We start from the raw sequence: 22,796 nt of genomic DNA on the forward strand, positions 1-22,796 counted from the left end.
ATCACCTGCATCACATTCAAAACTCTTCCAACTAAATTATGCATTTGTCTGCCTGCTACAAATCCGCGTTGATCTTCACCTATATATTTAGCTATAAATTTATTTAGTCGTTTTGCCAAAATAGTTGAATTTTTTTTAGCATCCTGATTTATTAACGAAATAGGTCTATATGAATCTGGGACAGTCAAATCCTTATCTAGCTTTGGAATTAAAATTATCAACGAATGTTCCCATGATTCTGGGATCCTCTCTCCATCCAATATAGCATTATATAACTTTAATAATTTTGGTACTAAAAACGTTTTAAAAACTTTATAATATTCTGATCCTAAACCATCTACCCCCGGTGATTTACCCACTTTCAAATTCTCTATAACCTCTTCAATTTCACTTTGAGATATGGTCTTTTCCATTAACTCTTTATGATCTGTTTCCAATTCCCTCTTTATATACTTTCCTATATAATCTTCCATCTTCTTTTTTTGAGAATCCTTCTCCTTATATAATTCTTGATAAAATTCTTGAATTTTTTTATTTTACCCTTCATAATATGACAATAATTCCCTTGTTTGTCTTTCACTACTCCTATCCCATTCATAGCTTTTTCCTTTTGTGTGAGTCTGGCAAGCAATCTAGAATTCTTGTTACTATTTTCAAAATACTCTCTTTTCATATAAATTAAATTTTTCTGAACTTCCTCCAAATTTATATTTTCTAATTCTTTTTTCTTTGCTTGTAATTCTACTAGTTTATGCTTATTTTTAAATTGCCAATAATCTTTCTCCAAATTCCTAATCTCTTCCTCCAACTTTTCCTGCGCTGCAAGCTGTTGCCTCCTTAAATTACACATTTCTCTAATGCAAATCCCTCTTGTTACAGCCTTCATGGTATCCCAAACAACTGCTCTTGACGTTCCTCCCTTTTCATTAATCTCCCAGGTTTCTGACAATTCCTTTTGCATTTTTTCCACCACTTTATTATATTTAAATATCTTTGTATTCAATCTCACACCTATATGCTTCTCTATAATCCTTTCTAACTGTAAAATCTAAACTTAGCAGTGCGTGGTCTGTTACTTTAATTACCCCCAATTCCATTTTACAAACCTTAGTTGCAAACTCTTTTGAAACAAAAATATGATCTATCCTAGAATATGTATAATGTACTGGAAAATAGTATGTAAAGCCAGATTGTACCCCATTAAGTAAACACCATCCGTTAACAAAATCTTTTTCTTTTATCAAATTATTCAATATAGTAATTTTACTCCTCTTTTCAGCACTAGTGGGGTTTGACCTATCCAATCTATTGTCCATTACCATATTAAAATCTCCAGCTAAAATAACATATCCTTCTTTGAATTCTTCTATTTCCCTAAATAATTCTTTATAAAATACTCTTTGTCTCTCATTTGGGGCATAAACATTAACCAACGTATACGCTTTACCTTCAATTTGACCTTTTATCATAAGATATCTACCATTGCCATCCTTTTTTACATTATCCATAATAAATCCACTTCTCTTTGAAATCAAAATGGCCACTCCATTTTTTTTCGAAGTCCCCAGTGACTTTTCATAATAGACTGACCATTTCATACGTATTTCGTTTTGGCCCTCCTTTACTTGATGTGTTTCTTGCAGGAAAATCATATCAGAACCTTCTCTATTTAACATTTGTTCAATCCTCCTCCTTTTCACGACTGCCCCCAGACCTTTAACATTAAGCGTTGAGATCCTTATGTTTTTATCCATATTCATTTTTTTATTTTCTTTCCGATCCCTTGTGCTCTGAAACTCAAATTCACAAACATAAAAACCTAAAATCTCTTTCTCACCCTTCCCACCCACCCACCCATATCCCACCCCTCTTATTATTATTTTTCTATATACCCCTTCCCATCCCCATCCCTTTCCCCTCCCCACTCTTTCCCCCCCACTAAATTCCCGTGAGTCTAACACTCCGGCCAGTAATTACTAAAAGTTAACATTCTTAACTATTCCCATTTTCATTGTTTATTTTCATTGTTTATTTATTTATTGGATTTGTTTACCATACCATAGCCGAAGCACTTAAAAGCAATAGCCAAATATTTAAAACTGCGAAAACATATAATATACATATACATATAAAACTACTATAACAAGTTTTAAAACTATGGCCCTAAAAAAACAGACCCAGGCTAATTAATTGCATATTGCTAATTACATATTGCTAATTACATATTGCTTGACCTGGCACTGAAAAGATAACAATGTCGGGGCCACGTGAACCACATTGGGGAGATTGTTCCACAGTTGGGGGGCCACCACAGAGAAGGCCTCTCCCTTGTTGTCGTCCTCCGATCTTCCCTCTGAGTAGGCGCCTGGAGGAGGACCTTAGTTGTGGAGTGTGTAAGATCTACTCTGGGAAGAGGGCCAGAGTGGGTCTTATATGCTCAAACCACAATACGAAACAACATTTTAGTAAATAATAAATATTAAATAATAATTTCCTTTTTGGGTATCTAGTGAAAAGGGGTCTCTCTCTCCCAGCAAAATCAGGCCCAAGGAGAACGTTAAGGCAACTCATGCACTTCAGGCCTAATTGTGGGAGGGAAACCATAGAGAAATACATCCCACAAATCCTTACCCAGTGAGGAGGGTCCTCCGTCCCCCTTCTGCCAGATCCACCCGTCCAGCGGCCTCTGTGTGGTGCCCGATGGAGCCTTCTCTGCCTCAGGGAAATCTGTGGGTGCTCTGGCCAACATCTGCTGCACCTGGAACAGGAGGAAGGATGGAAATGTGAAAAAGTTCTATCTTAAACCAAAACCAAGCCTGAAAACAAAGTAAGTTTAAGAAAACTGATACAAACAATATATCAAATTTAGGTATAACTATACTTATTACAATAAAATCATATTAGTAGAACGTGTTTTAATCTTAAAGCAAATACATTTAAAATTTATACGGAATAGTCTACATCAAACAAAAATCCCCAAACGTGTTTCAACCATACAGGTCTTCATCAGTGGCAAAAAGAATATGTGGATTTAAAAAAAAAATTATACAAATATTAAAAACAACTTTTTATGCCCCAGATATAGGGAGTTTCTATCAGACCTGAAAAGCAGAACAAACAAAAAATGATTGGCAAATGCCTATCGGTGCCCTACCCCCTTCCTTTTGAGCCCAAGGTTTTACTCTAATAATGATTATTTCCCCAAAGTTGGCTCTTGTGAATCTTCAAACTTGTAACAAGGAAGACGGGGGACTAGACACTCCCTCCTGTCTTCAAGAGCTGGTGGATAAAGACACCTAATTAGTTTGCAAAGTTGGCAAAATTAAAACAACACTCCCACAACTTGCTCACTCCCAAGTTATATCTAGTTGCATGAGTGATGTCTCAAATGCAAGATAAACTTGGGGGCCGTGTTCTCAATAATGCAGTTTTTATTTGCTGTCTCCTGATTGTGGCCTGAGTCTGCTCCAGCTGTATTGTCAACTAATTGAGGAGGAAGTAATCTCCAAAATTTGCTCCTGATTAGGCTGCTTTTCAAATCCTAAAATGTGTAGCAACCATACTAATGGCCTGTATGCTCCCTTAAACGGAACTGAGTGGACTAATATGATGTTTAAAACATAGTTAAGACAAACCTAATAATACTTACTACATATAAGAATGAAAATACATATCAAACCAATGACAAGAAATGAGAGAAAAGGAATACAACAGAGCTGTACTTTAAAATAGAAGAACAGGATTACAACCAAGGCATCCAATTACACTCTTCCTTGAGTCCTTGTGGTTGTAATGTCCTTAAGGTGAAAATCCAGAATATTTTCCTCCTTCGTAGTTGATGTTCTACTCTTGTCCCACATCCTTGAAACCTTTCAATAATCCAGAATCTCAGGTCTTTGTCATCATGGCCCATATCAAGAAAATGCTTGACCAGAGGTGCCTGAAGTCTTTTGCAGCGAATGCAGCTTTTGTGATTTATGCCATCAAGCGTCCATGTAATTTATTGTACATTGGTATGAGCACAAGAACCATCAGAACCCGCATCTGTGAGCACAAAAGCTGCATTCGCTCCAAAAGTTTAAGTTTTCTTAAACTTACTTTGTTTACAGGAGGGAGAATCCAAGACAGAGAAGGGGGAGGTGGGAAGGAAAGAAATGGGTCAGGTCAAGGCAAGGGCAGCATTTCCCAATCGGTTTGGCTTTCAGGTCTCATTCTAAACTTGATCTACTATCCAAGACACAGAGCCATGTGTCTTTGTCAGGGGGCTAAGATATCAACCCTGGCATAAGCAAAGTGCTTGAACACCCTCCAAAAACCAGCCAGGAGGAAAGACAGAACCTCCCAGACATTCCCTGATATCCAGCATCTTCCGCTGTAAAAACAGCGGTTTGGTGTCTACAAATGCTATTCCAGTGACTCTGCCACTGGCTGAAGAAGGATCCCCTCCTTCCCCAGAACCTCATAAACCCATTCAGTTCTCCTGTGATCATAACAACGGCCATTCTGGATCAGAACAAGGTCCATCTACTCCACGATTCTCTCCCCACAGTGGTCCATCAGCTGTTGACTACGAACTCACAAGCAGGACATGAGTGTCACAGCACCCTCCAGCCCATGTTCCCCAGCAACTGGTGTACATAGACATACTGCTTAGGATACTGGAGGTAGGATATAGCCATTTATAACCTTCTCCTCCAAGAATTTGTCTAACCCCCTGTTTAAACAGTCCAAATTCATGGCCATCCCTGCATCCTCTGGTAGGGAATTGCATATTTTAACAGGAAGTTGTGTCTTTGTCAGGGGGCAAAGAGTTCAACCCTGATATCCAGCATTTTCCACTGTAACCACGGGAGGTTGGTGTCTACAAATGCTATTCCTGTTCTGTTGGGAGGACTCTGACATGGGTTGAAGAAGGATCCCCTCCTTCCCCAGAACTTCACAAACCCATTCACTTCTCCTGTCGTTACGAGAAACTAAGAAGAGCCATTCTGGATCAGAATAAGGATCCATTTAGTCCAGCATTTTCTCCCCACAGTGGTCCAACACCTGAAGGTAGGATATAGCCATCAGGACTAATAGCCATTCAGAGCCTTCTCCTCCAGGATTTTGGCTAACCCCCATTTTAAACCATCTAAATTGGTGGCCATCACTACATCCTCTGGTAGGGAACTCCATATTTTAACCATCCAGTGTTAGCTTAACTATCCTCCAATCAGGGCCTGCTCTACACATGAAGAGCAACTATACTTGGGGATTGGACCATTGGAAATTGGGGCATCTCTTCCTTAAAGGACATGTAAAATATAGTTGAGGGAAGTATTAAGAACACAGTCCCTGTTAGTTATCAAGATGAAATGCTCTCACCTGCTCTTTGTCCTCTGCCTGACTCAGGAGGAAGCCTTCTGCCAGGGCCACCGCCTGGGAACTGGTCTCCGCTCCACATTCTCTGACCCAGCTCTCCATCTCCGGGGGCAGGACAGACAGGAACTGCTCTAGGACCACCAGATCCAGCATCTCAGCTTTCGTGTTCCTTTTCGGCTTCAGCCACTGGCGGCAAAGGTGGTGGAGACGGCTGCAAACCCCTCGGGGCCCCATGGCGTCCTGGTAGCAGAAGTCCCTGAAGGGCTGAAGCTCCACGTCTGAGCAGGTGTTGCTCCCAGGGTGGTCCTGCTGCACTCTCCCTTCCCAGGGCTCTGCACGGCTCCCTTCCTGGATGTTGCAGGAGACGATTTCTAGTTCAGGGCCTGCAAAGCTTTGCTCTTCCATCTTCACTCTCTTCTCCATCTCTGATCCAACCAGGACTCGAAACAGTCTCCTTTGAGGCAGGGACTGCGCTGTAGGAATTAAAATGGAGATTATGAAGGAGGCACACAAGATAGACCTGGGTTAAAGTTCCCAACCCAGCCACCACCTTCCACCAGTTCCCAGTGAAACACTGGAACTGGAGCCAGTTCACCTGAAAATAACCGCAATTCACCATGGCTTCAGGCAATTTATTAAATCAGAGTAAACCCCTGAGCGTATGAACAATTAACGAGAGACAGGGGAGGGTGTATCTGGGAAAACAGTCTAAAAGTTACAATAAAACTAAAAGGCCACAGCAGCAGTCAAATAACTTTAAAAGAGCAATAAAAGCCACATCACGGCAAGCCTTTGAGTCAGAGCGACCCAAAGAGAGATAAGAAATCCTGGCTACCTAATACCTGATGGCACGGGGGTCCCTTCATCACCCTTCAGGACCCCGAACAACATGACCCTTCCCCAAATAAATAGAGACCATAAACTGGAAACTGACTCCCGGTGAGGAGAGAAGATTTATAAGGGAAGTAAATGCAGAAGGACGTCACATCTGGAAGCAAAATGTGAAACACACAAAGAAATACATGTGTACACTCTGCAAAACACACTACAGTTTAACGCCTCCTAAGGCGTGTCAGAAAACAATGTGTAAAGAGTTCCAGACCCAACTAGCATCAGTTGAATTGCTACGTTCTGCATCCTGAAGAGATGGCAAAACTTACAGAGATAATGAGATAAGGTCAACAGCTATGTTTATGTTGGAATGGAAACCTTTGATAGAATATCTGAAAGAGGCAGAGAAAAATGATGTATTTGTTCGTCGATTTTATTATTCAGATGGGCAAAGAGAGGAAAGAACCAAAAATCTGTGAATCCAATGTATGAGACTTAGACAAAGTATAAGAAAAACTGAATGAGATTGATATATAAATGGTCATTAATAGATTAATGGGCATCTTTGACATGAAGAGGGCAAAAAATGTACTTCAACGTCACTCTTAAATGTTTTTAGTGTAATTGTAGTTGTCATATGTATACCTTTGTTTGCATGTATTATATGTAATGTTTGTCTATGTGCTGTGGAAAAATAAAAAAATTAAATGTAAAAAAAAAAGGTTATAAGGAACATTCTGGACTCAGTGAGCCTCTAGCCGTGAGGAGTAAAATACACATTGAAACTTCTTCTCATGGAGGCCTCTTGTTCGCGATCCTGCATTGAGAGCAGGTCTGAGTCCATCTCAGGCTCCAGAAAGGAAAACCTTCGGCCCTCCAAGAATTAAGAGGTCTGCTGATGAACCAGAGTTTCTCTCCCAATGTATCACATGGCTCCTTTCTAAGCCCTTTCTGTTCCCAGCACTTGAACCCCAAAATTGCACCAGATTTCTCCCCACTCTCAGGATGTGAACATCGGGCTCATTTAATACATCAAAGGAGAACATCTTAAAACCAACAGCAGGCTCCCTTCTTAATCAACAAAAGCACCCCAGGTTTTATTTCGAAGGCCTCGTGACCAAAGAGACTTGTTAATTTTGCTTATTCACTAGGTTTGAATCAGGGAGAGAAACAAACCAAAAATGCAATGCAAACAGGACACCAGGGCAGCCTTTTGCACACAGGGGGGACATTCCTCCTCCCCACCTGGGACCTTTCCTCTTGTGTCCCTCCCAGACACCCCTCCTTTCTCCAGCCTTCCCTTCCGCGATCCCCTAGTTATGGGGAGAGAAGGAGGTGCAAGGCGGGGGCTCTCCTGGAGGGGCCCCAAGTGGGTCAGTCTCCCTCTCTCTTCCAAAGCACCCCCTGCCCCAAACCTGCCCTAGGGGCTCCTTCCTCCGCCCTCCCCCCTGGGACCCCCTTGCAATCTGCACTCACCTGCTCCTTTGCAGGGGAAAAGAGGCTGCAGGCGGCGGAAACACGAGGCTCGCAAGAGCAGGGGGAGAATCCCAGGCTCCTTTGCAATAGGGGGAGGAAGTGTGGGGCAGGAAGGGAGGGGCCTCATCCAGCCTTGGCTCTAGGACCCAGCCCCCTCTCTGCCTCTTTAACCCTTGGATGGAGGCAGCACTAGAGAGCCACAGAGGCACCTGGCAGAGACGCAGACCTGGGCAGGGGGCTTTTCCACGATGGGGGGGGGGCATTTATCCCCTCTGCAGCATCGCCCCCATCTGCTCCTGGGGGCTTCGCGGGGTCCACAGCAGTTTCCTCTTTGAGTATGTAAAGCAGCCTCCGGCATGAGAAAGAGGTTCACTCACAGTTTGTACTTTCAAACCCATGGAGGAATCCACACTGGGGAGAGGCCATATAAATGCTTAAGAGTGTGGAAAGATTTTCAGTCATTGTGCAAGTAGGCATTCAGGAAATTAGCCCCTTCAATGCTCAGAGTGCAGAACGAGCTTCAGTCAATGCAATACATATTAAATCGCATCAAAGAATTCATGCGGGCAGAAGCTCCATCAGTGCTCAAACTGTGCAGTGAGCGTCCATCATAGCAAAGGCTTGAAATCGCATTGAAGGTCACACATAAGGAAGAGTCCAGTAAGTTCTAATAGTAACTGGAATGTGGAGAAACCTTTCAGTAGAGCAGAGTCCCTGGTTTTAAAAGACTCCGTTCCAGAAGAAGGAATACAATTGGAAGAAATCCCTGACATGTATGGGTGATAACTTTCTCCTACAGAAAGTGGAGGAAGGAACTAGAGGCTCTGCAATCCTTGACTTGATATTGACCAATCGGGATGACTTAGTGGATAAAGTGGCAGTTACGGGAACTCTGGGGGAAAGGGACCATGTCATACTTGAATTCTTGATTATGAAGGAGACAAAAGTTGAGTGTAGCCATACACGTACTCTGGATTTTAGGAAAGCTGATTTTAATAAACTCAGAACTATGATAAGTAAGGTCCCGTGGCACGTGAGCCTAATGAGAAAAGGAGTGAAGGATGGGTGGGAGTATTTAAAAAAGGAAATTTTAAAGGCACAGTTACAAACAATTCCAACAAGGAGAAAAGATAGAAGACAACAGAGGAAACCAATGTGGCTCCACAAAAAGCTTAGAGATGACCTGAAAACAAAAAAGGATACATATAGGAAGTGGAAGGAAAGCCAGGCTACAAAAGAAGAGAACAGACAGGTGGCACAGAAGTGCCGAAATGGCATCAGGAAGGCTAAAGCTGTGAATGAGCTGAGATTACTGAGGGATGCTAAAAGCAATAAAAAGGCTTTCTTCAGATGCGTGAGTAATAAAAGACAGAGGAAGGAAATGGTGGTTCAGCTCCTTAATTAGGATGGAAAATTGATAACAGATGACAAAGGAAAGGCTGAAGTGCTCAATTCCTACTTTGCCTCAGTCTTCTCCAAAAAGCGGGTCGATGACCCCACCCCCTGGAAAAAGTGAAGCAGAAGTTGAGGGGGCAGGATTGCAATTTGAGATTGATAAACAAATGGTCAAAGAACACCTAATTTCCTTGAATGAGTTCAAATCTCTAGGGCCCGATGAACCGAATCCTAGAGTAATGAAGGAGCTAGCGGAAGAACTCTCAGAACCTTTGTCTATAATTTTTGCAAAATCATGGAAGACGGGTGAGGTGCCGTATGTCTGGAGGAGGGCTAACGTTGTCCCTATCTTCAAAAAGGGCAAAAAGGAGGAACCTGGGAACTACAGACCAGCCAGTCTGACATCCATCCCTGGAAAATTCTGGTGCAGATTATAAGGAAGTCAATCTGTAAACATCTTGAAATCAATGCAGTGATTACTAGAAGCCAACATGGATTTGTCGGGAACAAATCCTGACAGACTAATTTGATCTCATTTTTTGATCGGGTAAACTCCCTTGTGGACTGTGGGAATGCTGTGGATGGCATATCTTGACTTCAGCAAAGCTTTTGACAAAGTACCACATGGCATTTTGATTAACAAACTAGCTAAAAGTGGGCTAGATGGAACAACTATTAGGTGGATTCACAGTTGGCTACAGAATTGGACTCAAAGAGTACTTATCAATGGAACCTTCTCAAACTGGGGTACCGCAGGACTCAGTCCTGGGCTGAGTGCTCTTCAACATTTTTATTAATGAATTGGACGAGGAGGTGCAGGGAACGCTGATCAAATTTGCAAATGACACAAAATTGGGGGGGATAGCTAATACGCTGGAAGTGAACTTCAAAGTGAACTTGATAGGCTGGAATGCTGGTCTGAAAACAACAGGATGAAATTTAATAGGGATAAATGCCAAGTTCTACATTTAGGAAAAAGAAACCAAAGGCACAGTTACAAGATGAGGGATACTTGGCTCAGCAATACTACAAACGAGAAGGATCTTGGAATTGTTGTAGATCGCAAGTTGAATATGAGCCAACAGTGTGATATGGCTGCAAGAAAGGCAAATGCTATTTTGGGCTGCATTAATAGAAGTATAGCTTCCAAATCACGTGAGGTCCTGGTTCCTCTCTATTCGGCCCTAGTTAGGCCTCATCTAGAGTATTGCGTCCAGTTCCAGGCTCCACAATTCAAGAAGGATGCAGACAAGCTGGAGCGTGTTCAGAGGAGGGCAACCAGGATGATCAAGGGTCTGGAAACAAAGCCCTATGAAGAGAAAGAACTGGGCATGTTTAGCCTGGAGAAGAGAAGATGGAGGGGAGACATGATAGCACTCTTCAAATACTTAAAAGGTTGTCACACAGAGGAGGGCCAGGATCTCTTCTCGATCCTCCCAGAGTGCAGGACACAGAATAACGGGCTCAAGTTTAAGGAAGCCAGATTCCAGCTGGACATCAGGAAAAACCTCTTGACTGTTAGAGCAGTACGACAATGGAATCAGTTACCTAGGGAGGTTGTGGGCTCTCCCACACTAGAGTCATTCAAGAGGCAGCTGGACAACGATCTGTCAGGGATGCTTTAGGCTCGATTCCTGCAATGAGCAGGGGGTTGGACTCGATGGCCTTGTAGGCCCCTTCCAACTCTGCTATTCTATGATTCTATGGAGTAGAATATTTCATCAATCAACCTTGATGATCCATAGAAAATAGACACAAGCATGGAGTGCTGAAAATGTGGAAGAAAAGTCCCCACAGCATGTCTGACTGTGGGGAAGGAACTTGATACACAGCTGAAAGACAAGGGGGAAACTTTATTTCTATATATGACAATGGCAGTGAGACCGTTGGATGCACAAAAATGGGAGAATGAAACACCAACAATGAATGAATGGATGTTGAAGATGTTGGACTTGATTTTAACTTATATTCATCTTGTGACATTTGTAATACATCATTATATGTCAACCATTTAGGCATACTTGTCAATTCCCCTCTATGAATAGCCCCCTGGGCCGATACCCAAAGTGGTATTTTCTGACAGAACCTTGGTTAATATTTGTTCCATATTCTTAAAACAGCATGTCTTACATTATTATTAAATTCTATGATAACATTTACTCCAATGTTGTTCTTCTAAGGTTCGAAGTAAAAAATTCCAACTAAAGTTGTTAAATGCTTTCTCTGCAACCGCGAAAACCAAGGCAGCCTGTTTTTCTGAAGGTTTTGCCAGATATTCCACAACGTTTAAAACCATCCTTACGTTGTCTCCCATCTGTCTTTTGGGTAAGAAGCCACCTTGTTCCTCATGAATGAATTTTTGTAGAACTTTCTTCAGTCTTTCCTCCAAGCTTGCTGTGAATAACTTATACTCATGATTTAATAGTGGTATTTGCTGACTCGAAATTTCTTTCCTTCACTAAATCTCCCCCCCATATCCCATATTGTTAACATTGATAGTTGTCATTGAAGCACTTTAATTTGTTGATGAACACTTGCCTTTCCGGGCGTTTCCCTCAGGTCTTCTTGTTGTGCACCTTCAGAGAGGACAGAACAAAGCACAGGCAATTCTGCTATAATCGGAAAGGAAGAGACCAAACAGAAATAGACAATAAAAGGGGTCTCTAATGGTGGTAACCTGCAAATTATTATTATTATTTATTTATATAGCACCATCAATGTACATAGTGCTGTACAGAGTAAAACAGTAACTAGCAAGACCCTGCCACATAGGCTTACATTCTAATAAAATCATAATAAAACAATAAGGAGGGGAAGAGAATGCAAACAGGCACAGGGTAGGGTAAACAGGCACAGGGTAGGGTAAAACTAACAGTATAAAGTCAGAACAAAATCAAGTTTTAAAAGCTTTAGGAAAAAGAAAAGTTTTTAGCTGAGCTTTAAAAGCTGCGATTGAACTTGTAGTTCTCAAATGTTCTGGAAGAGCATTCCAGGCGTAAGGGGCAGCAGAAGAAAATGGACGAAGCCGAGCAAGGGAAGTAGAGACCCTTGGGCAGGCGAGAAACATGGCAACAGAGGAGCGAAGAGCACGAGCGGGGCAATAGTGTGAGATGAGAGAGGAGAGATAGGAAGGAGCTAGACCGTGCAAAGCTTTGAAGGTTAAAAGGAGAAGTTTATATTGGATTCTGAAGTGAATTGGAAGCCAATGAAGAGATTTCAGAAGTGGAGTAACATGGTCAGAGCGGCGAACCAAGAAGATGATCTTAGCAGCAGAGTGGTGAACAGAAACCAATGGACTGATGTGAGAAGAAGGAAGGCCAGTGAGAAGAAGGTTGCAGTAGTCCAACCGAGAAATAACCAATGCATGAACAAGAGTCTTGGCAGAAGAGACAGACAAAAAGTGTATGCAATGTTCGTGTTCCTGCCTGAGATCGATACGGCGGACACCTGCAAGACGTGCAAGCTGGTGGCACTATTGGAAGAAAAATAGCAGCGAGTGTCCACCCTCCAAGGAATAAGAGAAGACGAGGAGTTCTTAGAATGGTGGAACTACAACAGCAACAAGAAGAACAACAGATCAAAGAGCAACAGCCAGTGGAAGCAGAAGTGGAGTATGTTGTGGTGAGGAAAGCCAATGAAGAGGAAACTCCCTGGAAAAGGGTGACAGTTAAGAGCAGAAGAACTAGAAGGCATTCTGCACCTGTGGTAGCATTACAGTTATGCAACCGCTTTCAGCTGCTGGAGGATGAGACTGACGAGCAGTCTGCATAGGAAGAATTACAGGGGACACCGTGCAACAGTGAACAAGACTAAGAAAGTCGGTCGACCAAGAAGAAGAGAAGAGTAGTTGTTGTGGGCGACTCCCTGCTGCGTGGGATTGAAACCCAAATATGTCGTGAAGACCCAATGACTCGCCAGGTGTGCTGTCTCCCTGAAGCATAGATAAGAGATGTGCCTGAAGGATTGCCAAAACTCATAAAGCCCACAGACACATGCTCCTTTCTTCTCATCCATGTGGGAATAAATGATGTCACCAAGTGGAGCTACGAAGAAATCATGTCAGACTTTGAAGTTCTGGGAAGGAAGCTGAAGAACTATGGGGCCCAGGTAGTTTTCTCATCCATTCTCCCAGTTCTTGGAAGAGGATTAGAAAGGGAAAGAAGAATACTCTGGGTGAACGACTGGCTACAAACGTGGTGCTGAAGAGAGAGGTTTGGATTCTGGGACCACGGGCTACGCTACTTGGAAGATGGACTGCTTGCAAGGGATGGGTTGCACCTCACAAGGGCAAGAAAGAATGAGCTTGGCCACAGCATGAAGAACTTGATCAGGAGGGCTTTAAACTGAATCTTACGGGGGCAGGAGACGTAAACTTCAATGCAACAATAGATGAAGGCCCATACACCACAGTACAGAGAACAGCTCCAATCGTGCCCAATATATTGTCCACAACAATGTAGGAACAAAGCCAGACTATGAAGCACATGGTGTTCGATGCCTATATGCTAATGCCCAGAGCATGGGAAACAAACAGAATGAACTTGAACTCTTAATACATGAAGGCAAATACGACTTGATAGGTATAACTGAAACTTGGTGGGATGACTCCCATGACTGGAATACAGCAATTGAAGGGTATAACTTGTTCAAAAATTGGAGAAGAAATAGAAAGTGAGGCGGAGTTGCACTATATGTTATAAATACCTATCACTGCACAGAAATACAGGATGATGAGACAGGGAGTCCCATCGAGAGCATCTGGATTAAAATGAATACGGCAAGGAATAAAAAGAACATGATAATTGGAGTCTACTACCGACCACCCAATCAAGGAGAAGACAGGGATGAAACATTTGAGAAACAAATTGCCGGTGTTTCAAGGAAGTGTGATGTAGTAGTGATGGGGGACTTCAATTACTGCGATATCTGTTGGGAGACAAATACTGCCAAAAACAGCCCTTCCAAGAAATTCCGGACTTGTGTGGGTGATAACTTTCTCCTACAGAAAGTGGTGGAAGGAACTAGAGGATCAGCAATCCTTGACTTGTTATTGACCAATAGGGATGAAGTGGCAGTTACGGGAACTCTGGGGGAAAGTGACCACGTCATACTTGAATTCTTGATTATAAAGGAAGCAAAAGCTGAGTGTAGGCATAACTGTACACTGGATTTTAGGAAAGCTTATTTTAATAAACTCAGAACTATGATAAGCAAGGTCCCATGGCAAGTGACCCTTATAAGAAAAGGAGTCCAAGATGGGTGGGAGTCTTTAAAAAAAGAAATCTTAAGGGCACAATTACAAACCATTCCAACAAGGAGAAAAGATAGAAGACAACAGAGGAAACCAATGTGGCTCCACAAAAAGCTTAGAGATGACCTGAAAACAAAAAAGGATACATATAGGAAGTGGAAGGAAGGCCAGGCTACAAAAGAAGAGTACAGACAAGTGGCACAGAAGTGCCGAAATGCCGTCAGGAAGGCAAAAGCAGAGAATGAGCTGAGATTAGCGAGGGATGCTAAAAGCAATAAAAAGGCTTTCTTCAGATACGTGAATAGTAAAAGACAGAAGGAAAGCAATGGTGGTTCAACTGCTTAACGAGGATGGGTAATTGATAACAGATGACAAAGAAAAGGCTGAAGTGCTCAATTCCTACTTTGGCTCAGTCTTCTCCCAAAAGCGGTCTATGACCCCTCTGGAAAAAGTGAAGCACAAGTTGAGGGGGCAGGATTGATAAAAAAATTGGTGAAGGAACACCTAATTTCCTTGAATGAGTTCAAATCTCCAGGGCCTGATGAACTGCATCCTAGAGTAATGAAGGAGCTAGCGGAAGAACTCTCCAAACAACTCTCCGTCTTGCATGATATCTTTGCGAAATCATGCAGGATAGGTGAGGTGCCTTATGACTGGAGGAGGGCTAAAATTGTCCCTTCTTCAAACAGGGCAAAATGGATGAACCTGGGAACTACACACCAGTCAGTCTGACATCCATCCCTGGGAAAATTCTCGATCAGATTTTAGAGAAGTCAGTCTGTAAGCATCTTGAAAACAATGCAACGATTTCTAGAAGCCAACAGGGATTTGTCAAGAACAAATCCTGTCAGACTAATCTGATCTTATTTTTTGATCGGGTAACCACCCTTGTTGACTGTGGAAATGCTGTGGATGTCATAAATCTTGACTTCAGCAAAGCTTTTGACAAAATGTCCCATGATATTCCGATTAACAAACGAGCTAAAAGTGGGCTGGATGGAACAACTATTAGGTGGATACATAGTTGGCTACAGAATTAGACTCAAAGAATGCTTATCAACGGTACCTTCTCAATCTGGGGGGAGGAAAGGAGTGGGGTACCGCAGGGCTCAGTCCTGGGCCCAGTGCTCTTCAACATTTTTATTAAATGTTGATGGAGGTGCAGGGAACGCTTATCAAGTTTGCAGATGACACCAAATTGGGTGGGATAGCTAATACCCTGGAAGACAGAAACAAACTTCAAAGTGATCTTGCTAGGCTGGAGTGCTGGGCTGAAAACAACAGGATGAAATTGAATAGGGATAAATGCCAAGTTCTACATCTAGGAAATAGAAACCAAATGCACATTTACAAGAGGGGGGATATTAGTCTCAGCAGTACTATAAACAAGAAGAATCTTGTAGATCACAAGCTAAATATGAGCCAACGGTGTAATGTGGCTGCAAGAAAGGAAAATGCTATTTTGGGCTGCTTTAAAAGAAGTATAGCTTCCAAATCGCATGAGGTAGTGGTTCCCCTCTATTCAGCCCTGGCTATGCCACATCTTGAGAATTGCGCAGCAGTTCTGCGCACCACACGTCAAGAAGGATACAGACATGTTCAAGGGATGATCAGGGGCCTGCAAACAAAGCCCTATGAGGAAAGACTGAAAGAACTGGGCATGTTTAGCATGGAGAAGAAGATTGAGGGGAGATATGATAAAGCTTTTAAAACTTGATGTTGTGCAGACTTCTACTGTTACTTTCTACTGTTAGTTTTTCCCTACCCTGTGCCTGCTTACCCTACCCTGTACCTGTTTGCATTCTCTTCCCCTCCTTATTGTTTTACTATGATTTTATTAGATTGTAAGCCTATGCGGCAGGGTCTTGCTATTTACTGTTTTACTCTGTACAGCACCATGTACATTGATGGTGCTATATAAATAAATAATAATAATAATAATAATAATAATAATATGATAGCACTCCTCAATGACTTCAAAGGGAGGGCCAGGATCTCTTCTTGATCATTCCAAGATGCAGGACACAGAATAATGGGCTCAAGTTACAGGAACTCAGATTCCGGTTGGACATCAAGAAAAACTTCCTATTAGAGCAGTACGACAATGAAACCAGTTACCTAGGAAGATTGTGGGCTGTCCCAAACTAGAGACATTCAAGAGGCAGCCAGACAAACATCTGTCAGGTGCGCCTCAGGGTGGATTCCTGCATTGAGCAGGGGGTTGGACTCTATGGCATTGAAGGCCCCTTCCAACTCTACTATTTTATGATGCTATAAATGCTACACTAAGCATTTATAGGGCTTCTCCCCAGTGTGAATTCTTTGATGCCTCTTAAGGCTTGTGCTCAGAGCAAAAGTCTTCACACACTCAAAGCATTTATAGGGCTTCTCCCCAGTGTGAATTCTTTGATGCTGCTTAAGGTGCGTGCTCCGAGTAAAGCTCTTCTCGCACTCTAAGCATTTATAGGGCTTCTCCCCAGTGTGAATTCCTTGATGCCGCTTTAGGTGCATGCTCCGAGCAAAGCTCTTCTTGCACTCTAAGCATTTGTAGGGCTTCTCCCCTTTGTGAATTCCTTGATGCCGCTTAAGGTGCGTGCTCTGAGCAAAGCTCTTCTCGCACTCTATGCATTTATAGGGCTTCTCCCCAGTGTGAATTCCTTGATGCCGCTTAAGGTGCGCACTCTGAGCAAAGGCCTTCCCGCACTCTAAGCATTTATAGGGCTTCTCCCCAATGTGAATTCTTTGATGCAGCTTAAGGCTTGTGCTGTAAGCAAAGGTCTTCCCGCACTCAAAGCATTGATAGGGCTTCTCCCCAGTGTGAATTCCTTGATGCCGCTTAAGGTGCGCACTCTGAGCAAAGGCCTTCCCACACTCTAAGCATTTATAGGGCTTTTCCCCAGTGTGAATTCCTTGATGCTGCTTATGGTGTGTGCTCCGAGCAAAGCTCTTTCCGCACTCTAAGCATTTATAGGGGTTCTCCCCAGTGTGAATTCTTTGATGCCGCTTAAGGCTTGTGCTCTGAGCAAAGCTCTTTCTGCACTCTAAGCATTTATAGGGCTTCTCCCCAGTTTGAATTCCTTGATGCTGCTTAAGGTGTGTGCTCCGAGGAAAGGTCTTCCCGCACTCTAAGCATTTATAGGGCTTCTCCCCAGTGTGAATTCCTTGATGCAGCTTAAGGCTTGAGCTTTGAGCAAAGCACTCTCCACACTCTAAGCATTTATAGGGCTTCTCCCCAGTGTGAGTTCTTTGATGCAATTTAAGTTGTGTTTTGAAACTGAAATGTTTTTCACACTCGAAGTATTGAAATCTTTGATATTTACTAATATGTATCTTCTGAGTCTTTATGTACTGAGAGCTTTTCCTCTGTGTCTTCCAATTGTGAATGTTCTTTTTACTTGTTGCTTCCATGATTAGAGCTGCACAAACATCTGATCCTTCAAAAGAAATCGATGTATTTTCCCTCTTCTCTTCAGTTTCAGTTTTCCTTCTCTGGTGTAGGCCATTTTTCTTGCTCTCTCTATGTTCACCTGTAAGTATAAACACAGAAATCATCTTGAAATCTTGGAACAAAACAAACAGTTGCTGATTTGATTCACAGGATAAAAAAAAATTGTAGGTGAGGCAGGTCCTTCAAAAAACATATTAAATATCCCGATGATCAATAGAATTGAGAACTAGACTGACATACAACACTTTCATTTATATGGAATAACTCATATAATGTAGTTGAGAGAATAAATGTACAACATAAAACACTGTAAAAATAAAATACACTTAAAATCTGCCATTTTATCCCAGCTGATCATTTAACTGGGAAGTAGAAAGTGGGAACTCAACCTTAATGGTTATTTTCAATGTCCAGTTATATCTTAAAATGAAAAGCAAGCTGTCCAGAGCTGTCTTCTGAAAAGGCTTAACTCTTCTCTCCCCATGGAGACCATTACGATAATACCTGTAACATCTTCAATATTATGCAGATGCAATTATAGCTGCAAAGTAAGATTGGTTGGCAGCCATCTCTGCCACAGAGCAAGTTCATCAATGGGCTTTTCTCAATGTTTTGTCAGGTCTTCGGAGTCAATGACATTTGTATTCTGCACTGACAAAGAAAGAAGAGCTGAAATTCCACCTTCCAGGATCTGGCAAGAAGGCAGAGAGGGAGCCATACCCAGTGGAATCCCGTTCCTTACCCAGAGAGGCCAGGATCCCACGATTCTCCTCCATGACTTCTTTGTGCAGAGTCCTCTGGCCTGGATCCAGCAGAGCCCACTCCTCCTCCGAGAACTGCATGGCCACCTCCTCAAAGGTCACCAGACCCTGAAAGAAGAAGAAGAAATGATGTTCTCTTTAAGCATTATGTAGCAATCCATGAAGACAAGGATGGGGAGGTCCTCTTTCTGAATGCCAAAACATTGCGAGTGACATTCAAGGCCTTCCTAGCAGTCATCTTGGAGAAGAGCAAAGGCTGAAGGGGCAGGTTCTTCCAGGACCAAAGACATATGCAGGGGACGGAGGTTCCCAGGACTCCTCCTACCTGCCCAGAAGGATCCCCCAGGATCAGTTCTCTCTCTCTGCAGTTTTTTCTGTTCCCTGTGAGTGAAGCATAGAAGGTGGGAAGGTGAGAAGGTAAGTTAACATTCTTAAGCATTCCCATTGTTATTGTTTTATTGGAATCCGTGTTTGTTTATTTATTGCATTTGTTTACCATCCCCTAACCGAAGCTCTCTGGACAGTTAACTTAAGATAAAAACACTTAAAAACAATATACAAATACTGAAAACCACAAAGACATACAATATATGTTGGAAGTAACTCCTCTCAAGAATAAGCAGAGTTGTATTAGAAGCTTCTCTCAGTAGAAAGGCAGCGAAGACTCAATAAAGCTCAAATACTTTGTTAAGTTGAAAACAGAGCTTTTTACTGACGTAGAGGTTGATTGAATAAATTATTGAGAGCACACAACGATCACATCTGATAACAGCAGTAGCAGTAATGATAATGGTAATGGAAACATACACAATACAGAGCTATATATATAGTTCAAAAACTGTACAGTCATCCCAACCACTAATTGACTAATTGACTAATCATCCCCATGTTGTTATTATTATTATTATTATTATTATTATTATTATTATTATTATTATTATTATTTATTTATTTATATAGCACCATCAATGTACATGGTGCTGTACAGATTACACAGTAAAAAGCAAGACCCTGCCGCATAGGCTTACAATCTAATAAAGTTGTAGTAAACAATGAGGAGGGAAAGAGAATGCAAACAGGCACCGGGTAGGGTGAAGCTAACAGTATAGAGTCAGAACAAACTCAATATTTAAAAGCTATATGGAAAAGAAAAGTTTTTAGCTGAGTTTTAAAAGCTGTGATTGAGTTTGTAGTTCTCAAGTGTTCTGGAAGAGCGTTCCAGGCGTAAGGGGCAGCGGAAGAAAAAGGATGAAGCCGAGTAAGGGAAGTGGAGGTCCTTGGGCAGGCGAGAAGCATGGCATCAGAGGAGCGGAGAGCACGAGCGGGGCAATAGTGTGAGATGAGAGAGGAGAGATAGGCAGGAGCTAGACCGTGAAAAGCTTTGAAGGTCAACAGGAGAAGTTTATATTGGATTCTGGAGTGAATTGGAAGCCAATGAAGAGATTTCAGAAGTGGAGTGACATGGTCAGAGTGGCGGGCCAAGAAGATGATCTTGGCGGCAGAGTGGTGGACAGAGACCAGCGGACTGATGTGAGACGAAGGAAGGCCAGAGAGAAGAAGGTTGCAGTAGTCCAACCGAGAGATAACCAGTGCGTGAACGAGAGTCTTGGCAGAAGAGACAGACAGAGATGGTCGAATCCTGGCAATATTATACAGGAAGAAACGACAGGATTTAGCTACTGCCTCGATATGAGGAATAAAGGAGAGTGAGGAATCAAATATAAAGCCAAGACTACGAGCTTCCTTGACCGGAGTAAGCGTGACATCGTTGACAGTAAGAGAGAATGAGAGGTGAGGAGAAGGTTTAGGAGGAAAAACAAGCAGTTCAGTTTTTGCCATATTAAGTTTCAAACGACGATGAAGCAGCCAGGCTGAGATATCTGAAAGACAAGCCGAGATACGATCATGAACATCGGGGGAGAGTTCCGGAGATGAGAGATATAATTGTGTATCATCGGCATACAGGTGATATTGGAGGCCATGAGATTGAATAAGATTACCCAAGGGCAGCATGTATAAAGAAAACAACAACGGGCCAAGCACCGAGCCTTGTGGAACCCCTACTGAAAGGGGAAAAGAGGAGGACGAGCTGCCACCAATAATTCAATAATTACATTGTCCAGATGGTGGCCTTGACATTTAGAAATATTTCTTCATGTTTCTTCATGTCTTCTGCCAATGGGCATACTAAAGCTCAGGAACAAAGTAAAACTGATCCATTCCAGGATCCAACAACATACGCATACATTTAAAACTACTATGACCCTAAAGAAAAACAGACCCAGGCTAATTACATCTTGCTGTTTACATCTTGCTTGATCTGGTGCCAAAAAGATAACAGTGTTACTGCCAAATGAACTACATTGGGGGGCCAGCACAGAGAAGACCTCTCCCTTGTTGTCGTCCTCCAATCTTCCCTCTGAGTAGGCGCCTGGAGGAGAACCTTAGTTATTGAGTGTGTAAGAACCACTCTGGCAAGCAGGACAGAGTGGGTCTTACACACTCAAACCACAATACTAAACAACATTTCCTTTTTGAGTATCTAGTGAAAAAGGGTCTCTCTCCCCCAGCTAAATCAGGGTCAAGGAGAACATTAAGGCAGCTCATGCACCTCAGGCGTCATTGAGGGATGGAGACCATGAGGAAATACATCCCACAAATCCTTACCCACTGAGGAGGGTCCTCCATCACCCTCCTGCAAGATCCGCCCGTCCAGCGGCCTCTGTGTGATGCCCGGTGGAGCCTTCTCTGCCTCAGGGAAATCTGTGGGTGCTTTGGCCAACATCCCCTGGACTTGGAACTGGAGGAAGGATCCCAGACAGAGAAGAGGGAGGTGGGAAGGAAAGAAATGGGTCAGGTCAGGGCCGTGGGCATCATTTCCCAATCGGTGTGGCTTTCAGGTCTCATTCTAAAGTTGATCTATCATCCAAGCCACTCAGCACAGGAAGTTGTGTCTTTGTCAGGGGGCTAAGAGTTCAACCCAGATATCCAGCATTTTCCACTGTAAACACGGGAGCTTGGTGTCTACAAATGCTACTTCTGTCCTGTTGGGAGGACTCTGACACCAGTTGAAGAAGGATCCCCTCCTTCCCCAGAATTTCAGAAACCCATTCACTTCTCCTGTGGTCATGAGAAACTAAGAAGAGCCATTCTGGATTAGAACAAGGGTCCATCTAGTCCAGCACTCTCCCCAGAGTGGTCCATCACCTGGAGGTATGATATAGCCATCAGGACTAGTAGCCATTCACAGGCTTTTCCTCCAGGTTTTTGTTTAACCCCCATTTTAAACCATCTAAATTGGTGGCCATCACTATATCCTCTGGTAGGGAATTGCATATTTTAATGATGCACTGTTAATTTAAAGAGGACCTGCTCTACACATGAAGAAGAACTATACTTGGGGGTTGGACCATTGGAAATTGGGACATCCCTTCCTTAGAGGACATGCAAAAAGAAGTTGAGGGAAGTATTCAGAACACAGTCCCTGTTAGTTCTCAGGATGAAATGCTCTCACCTGCTCTTTGTCCTCTGCCTGACTCAGGAGGAAGCCTTCTGCCAGGGCCACCGCTTGGGAACTGGTCTCCGCTCCACATTCTCTGACCCAGCTCTCCATCTCTGGGGGCAGGACAGCCAGGAACTTCTCCAGGACCACCAGGTCCAGCATCTCAGCTTTCGTGTTCCTTTCTGGCTTCAGCCACTGGCAGCAAAGGTGGTGGAGACGGCTGCAAACCCCTCGGGGCCCCACGGCCTCCTGGTAGCAGAAGTCCCTGAAGGGCTGAAGCTCCACGTCTGAGCAAGTGTTGCTCCCAGGCTGGTCCTGCTGCACTCTTCCTTCCCAGGGCTCTGCACTGCTCCCTTCCTGGATGTTGCAGGAGACGCTTTCTGCTTCAGGGCCTGCAAAGCTTTGCTCTTCCATCTTCACGCTCTTCTCCATCTCCGCTCCCACCTGGACTCAAAACAGTCTCCTTCCTTTGCTGCCAATTTCTCCTTTGAGGGAATTAAATCAGCGTAAGGATATGAACTATTAACAAGAGACAGGGGAAGGTGTGTGGGGAAACAGTCTAAAAGTTACAATGAAACTAAAAGGCAACTACAGCAATCAAAAAACTTTAAAAGAGCAAGAAAAGCCACATCATGGCAAGCCCTTGACTCAGAGCGACCCAAAGAAAGACAAGAAATCCTGGCTACCTAATACCTGATGGCACGGGGGTGCCTTTGCCAGCCTTTGGGCCCCTGAGCAGCATGACCCTTCCCCAAATGAACAGAGACCCGA

At 43.1% G+C, this 22,796-nt stretch overlaps 1 pseudogene; it reads right to left on the reverse strand.

The window, feature by feature from the left end:
- LOC134395798 (zinc finger protein 208-like) overlaps positions 1–22,796 on the reverse strand; it is a 215,598-nt pseudogene that overhangs the window by 6,162 nt on the left and 186,640 nt on the right.

This window comes from Elgaria multicarinata, chromosome 3 (genome assembly GCF_023053635.1).
Source record: "Elgaria multicarinata webbii isolate HBS135686 ecotype San Diego chromosome 3, rElgMul1.1.pri, whole genome shotgun sequence".
Lineage (NCBI taxonomy): Eukaryota > Metazoa > Chordata > Lepidosauria > Squamata > Anguidae > Elgaria > Elgaria multicarinata.